Source organism: Schistocerca americana, chromosome 6 (assembly GCF_021461395.2).
Source record: "Schistocerca americana isolate TAMUIC-IGC-003095 chromosome 6, iqSchAmer2.1, whole genome shotgun sequence".
In the NCBI taxonomy this organism is placed as follows: domain Eukaryota; kingdom Metazoa; phylum Arthropoda; class Insecta; order Orthoptera; family Acrididae; genus Schistocerca; species Schistocerca americana.
The window spans coordinates 131172030-131179823 of record NC_060124.1 but is presented as its reverse complement, the minus strand read 5'-3'; the positions used below and the strand labels follow the sequence as shown (position 1 = coordinate 131179823).

General features: G+C 36.7%; 1 protein-coding gene across 1 annotated transcript in view; it reads right to left on the bottom strand.

The window, feature by feature from the left end:
- Positions 1 to 6968: 6968 nt before the first annotated feature.
- Positions 6969 to 7794, bottom strand: part of LOC124619774 (ubiquitin-conjugating enzyme E2 C) — a 41529-nt gene continuing 40703 nt past the window's right edge. The window contains exon 6 of the mRNA XM_047146359.1: positions 6969 to 7372. The gene's annotated coding sequence lies outside the window, so the exon portion shown is untranslated. The remainder of the gene's footprint in view (positions 7373 to 7794) is intronic.

The following is a 7794-nucleotide window of genomic DNA, read 5'->3' as shown; positions in this document are numbered from 1 at the left end:
TTCTAGTCAATTTTTATTGTACATACTAAGTAATAAGATAATAAAATGTGAAGTTTTTCTGCCATTCCAAAATAATAAAATATAATGCAACTCCACAAAGCAAACATATGTGAAGTAAGATGTATTAACACCTGCAAGCACTATATAACACTTGTTCTGACAGATGAAAATGAGTACCCAACAAAATTGAAGTCTGTTGTGTGTGAGGAGCAAGTTAGACTAAAACTGGAGAGCTGAACAGTGCCATGTTGAAAGGACTATGTAAGTAAAATGAATGATATTGTACCCGTGCCACAACACACACAATAGTTCTTTAGATAAATTTATGCGAAGAGTGAAAACCAAATTATTTCTAACTTCCTTTGTGTGTTTATTCATATAGTTCACTACAAAAACATTGGCAAAACTGCTTATTTGTGAAAGAAACTGAAAAAAAAGGCTAACAGGTACAAGGAACAAATATTTTTGGAATTTTATGAGCAATTTCTTCATTGGAATAAATCTGTATTGGACAGTAAGGAAAGATGGGGCTGTGATATCAGAGATTTACATTCCAGAACAATAATATCATTGTTACTAGCCTGGTACAAGCCTTCCAAACTGACTACTTCTGTGATTTGTAAGTCAATTTTCCTACTGTTTCATTCAAGGAACAGCTCATTTGGCCACACACATTTCAGCAGATGTATCCCTCAAAAAAATCTGAGATGGCTGCTGGGACATTCATCACTGGCCAATAATGCTAGTCATTTAAAATGCATAGGTGGCCAGTACAATGTGTCAAAACAGGTAGGGAAGCAAAATATACATACAAAACATAAGAGGATTGAGTTTGGGAAACCAAGGTGACAGAACATGGAGAAAAGGACTTACTTACATGATACCAGTCATTTGCATGCTGCATTCTTATATTTTGGATCAGTTCCCATTCTTTAAGCCTTTGTAATGAGACTCAAAAACTTTAATCAAGCTTATTGCCAGTATTTCACTACTTTCCAATCCTCCTCCTCGCAAGAGGAAACAGCAACCCAATTATGGAAGCCATGGGCTGAAATTTCTCATCCACTACTTGTAGGTAAGCTTTTAAAGTATTATAATGCATCTCTTGAGAGAAATATGAGGAATGTTTGGCAAGAACAGATTTTCTGGACTTGTAGCCTAGCTGTTACCTATACAAGTAATGCCCTCACTAGCTGTGCCTGGGTCGAATCTAGCTGGAAAGTTGGTGGTAGGGACAATATACTAATAATGTTACCCACATCAGATATTTGCAATTGAAACACTTAACTTGCACTAATGTGTACTACTGATTAAGGCCAGTTCATATATCTGCTTAAACTATATGCAGATTAACAGTTACCCATATACTACACTCGGCTGATGTCCTATAATGTAAGTGTTAAAAGTGCTGTAACTTAACACATTAAGTAGTAAATGATTAACACAGTCACTGTATAAAGTTCTCCAATCATTGTCCTTTAAGGGTAATTGTCATCTATACAGAAACGAAGTGCATAGCAAGTAAGTCAGAAGCAGCACTGTTTGTATTTTGGTCTTGTCACAGCAGTAGGCAGTACTTCCAAATGCGAGATTTAGATAAAACATCCATTTTCCAACTTATCACATACGATGTAGTACAAATTACATTCTGTATTTCTGGACGTATGTGTTACTCCATTCAAACTTAACACAGAATGGCCTAAAATGGCTTCCAGCAGGGTTCTTTTATAAAAATACAATAATTAGAGCTAAAGTTAGCTGTTGTATATTGGATTTTCATAAATTACAATTCCAGATTCATGTTTGAGTAAATGAATAGTAGAGGCAGAATCATTTTAAAAAGGGCTTTGAGATACAATGATAATTTCTAATGGATTATGCTGGTGAGTTTGCCTGAACATAGGATTCTATTACAGTAAATGTTTTTACTCAAACTAAAGTGCGAGAGTTGCTAACATTTTCACATTAGCTGTATAAACTCTGTAGTTTTCTAAATGTCTCATCTACTCTCTCAGGAACATAGTAATTACGTATATATTCACAAATGAACAATGAAATTTGAGATCACTGATGTTTTTGAATCAGCACAGTTTTCAGGCAAACTAACTAGCTCATTAACTCCAGGTAACCAAGGATGTCTATGATAGTAAAGTTAAATTGGATAAGACTTGAGTCAATATTAAGAGATTTTTATGTACTAAGCACATGCTGTATAGATGACCATAACAAAGAGATGAGAAATTTGTAAAAATTAGTATTAATTTTGGGATGAAGGAAAACATAACAGCTGGAAAAGATCTACCTGCTTTGCTACAGGCTGAGTGGCCTGTAAGAATGATACATCAGATTGATTAAAAAGTGTTAGGTTTAATTAACATTTTCACACATCAGTCCTAAAGTTATTATTCAATTATACACATTCATTTCAGAATCGTAAGGCATTTGTGGAAACAGAGGGGTCACAGGATTGAATTTATCAGCATCAGTTGCTGTCTCAGATCTTTTTGCTGATTAACTTATCAAAATATGGCAAAGAGGAGCCTATACACACTTAAATGAAATAATCTAGAAACTATTGTCATTGGTTGGACTTCAGTGGACCTCTATTAGGAAACTTCATATACATTGCCGCCAAACGCCAACAGATACTAGTTTTATGAACCATCTACATGGTCCTGCATACAGTCCCAAATCTTGAGCAGTAACTGCAGTTTAGTTGAGTGTGTCACTCCGCAAAAATAATGGAATACATTGGCACATGGCATTTTTAATCCTAGCAGAGTATATTACTATATGTTTGGAAAACACATGAATGAAAACAAAGCAAATACATCCATGGAGTTTATATTGCTAGGTGACCAGACCTCTGCTTTGATGCTTGACAGACTGTACATTTTTCATATTCCAGGAGACATGAAACAAACTCATTTAAATTTAGCTTAAAGAAAAACTCAAAGTTGCCTCATTAAATTTGTTACTTTTTCTAACATTATCACTGTACTGTACTTGGTGCACATACATCATCTGTCCACAAATTTCGGAGACTGATTTTATTCCTGGCACAAAAGTGAGGACAGTGCAATAATTACAGTGGCACCTTGAACTAACAACTATAAACAAGATATGTGCAATTGACCAGTCATTTGTGGGCAAGGCAGAGTAAAGTAGTTGACCTGTGGCCATAATGCCACAAATTGCAGTGGAGGAATGTGTGTGAATCAACTGCTCAGAATTCTCCGGAAAAGAAAAGTTTGTGCACCTTTAATCTCAGTCAATTGTTTTCTGGAAAAGTTTAAGCCAATGTGACACACGAATTGAACATTATCACAGCAAACTTTTCGGACAGTTTCACACAGTTTTATGAATGTCCTATATGGTGTACTTAGGTGGGGAAGACTGGGTAGAACACCAGAAGCTTAATTACCATCTTAACTTTTAAGTGTTTTGTTTAATCTCAAAACTTTTTGGACTGATAGGGTATTTAGTTAATTAAATTTATTGTGAAAATTAAGCACTAACCTTAACATATATGGTACAGCTGAAGCAAAATAGTGCTGAAAAGCAAGAAAGTGCACGTCCACTGCAGCAATACAAACTTTTACGACAACAGCTTCCACAGTAATTTGGAAGTTAATTACAAAGGCAAGAAAATTGGAGGAATTTTTCAGCATCACTAAAGTGACAGTTTAACTTATCGTCAATTTTGCTGAACAATGTTTTAAGTTTTATGGAAGACTGAAACCACAAAGCTCTTCCAGCTGCTAGCATTTAATGAACAGAAAGTAACTTTTCAAATGATTGTCACCCCCCCCCCCCCCCAATAAGACCTTTCATGATAGGCCATTGAAGAGTATTCCCACACTATGAGACAGAACAACTTTTAAGCTGTACAGTAACATTGTTCCTTCCTTTTATTTCATCATTTTATGCACTGTGTTGTGAGTGAAATTTTGTTATCTTTATGGAAATGATAAATTCAAGTCATACAATGAAATAAAATAACACGTAATAGGGCAATGACAAAATTCAATTAAAAAAGTGTGTTTGCAGGGGGGGGGGGGGGGGGTGTGGAGTTGCAGAACATTATGTAAGCTGTTTGGGTTACCTGGTATGAGAATAATTTTTACAGACCACGTCATTTTTGCTACATAACATAAATTCTATATTTCATTTGAAAAGTAATGATAGGTAATAATTACTGTCAGTTTCAAGCCTGGATCCAAAAGAATAATAGGAAATATGTGAAGTGCTAGGTGCAACACCTTGTCATGTCGTGTGTGTTGCAGACATTTTCATGTACCACAGATCTCACTTATGTGGGGATCTGTACCCCCATGAGACCACACCATCACGCTATAACTAGAGTTAATGACAGATCAGTTGGCGATAAAACACAGTCATCTCAAATACAGTGATTTGTGTGAGTTAAGGGCACTCAACAGTGAAATAACTAAATAACTTTATGCAGTATTACAAGCTAGCAATAAGGTAGGTGTGTGTGTGTGTGTGTGTGTGTGTGTGTGTGTGTGTGTGTGTGTGTGTGAGAGAGAGAGAGAGAGAGAGAGAGAGAGAGAGAGAGAGATTGTTGGGGGGATTTGCAGAACATGATGGTGTCGGGGTTACTTGGTACCTTAGAATATTTTCTCACAGACCAGAAAATACATCATGGATTGTACCTAAACAGAGAAGGCCAGTAGCTGAATGACACGACCAGTAAAGAATGTAGTCAGGCATTTTTTCGTCTGCCACTTATGGAAGCAATAAAGACAGTATAATGAAATCTTGCAGTGTCCAAGGCTTTTGGTAAATATCTACATGTCCAAATGCAAAACAAAGTTCAAACAACTGTGTATGGTAGTGGGCACACAAAGTGGTCTTTGTTAGTTGTAAATTTCTGAACGACTGATAGATGCACATTTCAATGGTGGTGCAATTACCAGGACAACAGCTTTCACAGCCATAGATGATCAGGAAACTGCCAAAGCAGAATGATTTGCTGAAGCTCTGACCCCTTCATATCTTAATGTCAACAGAACTTACACAGGTGTGTAAATGATTTAGAATTGCAATTCTCTGTGAAAGGTACAATGGTCACCAAACTGCATTAGTGTTGTTACCAGGCCTGGTAGGACATGCAAGAGGCGTGAACAGTGACAGATACTGAGTGATCACGGAAAGACGTGGAAATAATGCATATTTGTGTGAAACAGTGTAATTTGCATCTAACAGTCTGAAAGGCTATTCATGGGTTGCCATTTGGCCAGCTGGTTGGATTGTGCTGTTACCTAGATTTTTAGGGCACTGAGATGACCGTGGCCTTATGTTGGACTGCATGTGAACATGAAGGTAGGCATACTCATTGTCAGTGTTCCAGTCGAGGGAGGGTACCATATTGTGCACGAAGCACATTGTAAACCCTTGACATCTGTGCCTGCATAGGACAGCAATTAATGGTTTACATCCAACATTCTGTGTCATCCCACACCCTAGATCAGATACCAGCAGCAGCTGGACTAGGAAATTACCATCCCATAAATAGGCTGCCATTAAAATCTCAACACAAATTACTGCATTTGGAGTGGTGACTTGACCAGGAAGCATTGTGTTCAGTGATGAATTGCAATTCTGCACTACCACAAATGATCATCAGCAAGTATGGTGGCAGCTTGGGGAATGGCCCCATTCTTCCTAAATTTTGAAGAAACACAGTGGTGTTACTCCTTGTGTCATGGTGTGGGGATCGATCAGGTACGACTTCAGGTCACAGATGGTAATGACTGAAAGAACTCTGGCAGCCCAAGTGTACATTACAGAAATCCTCGTGTATTACCTCTTGCGCGCACGCACGCACGCACCTCGATTACGTAACTTTATTTATTCAAAATTATAATGTCTATGAGCTTCGTGACTGTCCCCCATAATATACTGCTCTACCGAATGTAATTTTTTGTTTGCAAATAAATAAACAAACAAACACTGCAACTTGCAGAGTTTCATGGACAATCAGCAACATACTGTCAAAATACGTGTGAAAATGTTCCCTGTTCGCATCAAGGTACCCTTAAGACAATTTACCCCAACTATGGTTGTTTCTTTAACCCACAAGGTGTTTGTCTAAATTTAGGTAACTTTATATGTCTGTATCCCACTTCTGTTAGCTTTTTTTCAGTTCCTTTACAGTTACACTAAAGTGTATTAACACTGGCGACAGCAGTTTTGCCGCACTTAAGTCAGGTAAAGGGATATATCACTGGGTGCCAAAAGGTTTTATACAGTTTCTTTTGCAGATGTGGCCACTGTTTTTTTCAGAAAATGTCTAGTATTAAGTGTTCCTGTGGTTCTCTGACAGTGAGTGGATTTTCATTATTCATCACTGGGGATCTCATACACACACACACACACACACACACACACACACACACACACACACACACCTCAGGAGAATTCTAGTGGGAACATACCACAGGCAGAGTGCCCAGAACTGGCCATCCAGTCACAGCTGACCAGAAATGAAATGCCAGCTCATGGCAAGGCTTGCAGGACCAAACACTGAAAATCTCAGAATGTTTCTAATTTAAATGGACCACAGATGGAGTGCCTGGAATCAACCATTATGGAGAAGGTCACAGGTATAAACAATGGACCCATTTCATTCAGGTAGCAGTATCACATAGCTCTTCTTCATCAGATGCTATGTTTTCAAAATATTGTGCATGGACAACACTGATATCAAGTAGAACACCCAACACACCAAAATGTCAACAGATTACCTGAAAACCCTGAATAATTGCATCATTAATAAAATTGCTCATTAGGAGAAGGAACTGAGAGGAAATCTATTTGCACACTAATGGGGGAAGAACAGGTTTCGAATATAAAGTTTTGTGTTGTCTTCACTTTGTTGTGGTTACTTGTTGCTTTCATTCTAAGCTTGGTATTTCTGAGTAAAGACATAAGCAAAGAAAGTATATGATGTAAACTGCGAACAGCTCTTAATGAAAAGAGAGTCCACATTACTGTTTGTATTTATTTCTGTAATATGAACTATCCTATTAAATTAAATGTTTCATTGCAGTTTATTTTCTAAGACGTGAAGTAGTCTAGGACAATTTTCTCTTGGTAGTGTGCACTACAAATAACTGTTCATTAAAAAATGTAACTACTAACTTTTTACAAGATTTAGATATTATGTCCCTTCAAATGGTGAATTATTCACTATCGCACATTTACCAACTTACTGTGAATACAGTCTGTCTTCTCTTTAACTCCCCAAGCAGTCTTAACAGAAAGAGACAACTAGGAGTGTGATACAGCCGATATTTTAATATCCAATCCTACCTCCTGATGTAAACACAAATATAAATTGAGGTACCTGGAATGAAATAATGATGAACTACAGTTTCTATCCCACAATGTGTGTAATCATTGTAAACCAACACTAAAACTTGTATTTACGAAATATATAAACAGAAACCTGATATTATTGTTTATATATGTAAAGATCTACGATTCATGTTAGCATCAAAATCAGACTTTTATTTTAAAGTGAAATATTTTAAAATGAAAAATTACTGTAAACATGCATTTCATGTATCTGCACGTTTATTGTTCTGAAATGTTTGTATCAGAATTCTCTAATTTGTTTTCAAAAATAAATAACTTCCAACTGCAAACTTAAAAATTACTGTTTTAAACAATAAATATATGCACATCTTAATTTTTGAAAGCTATATTAATATACGCAACAGCCCATCAGGGAAGTGCTAAGTCGGTCAACTTTGTGATGTGATTAAA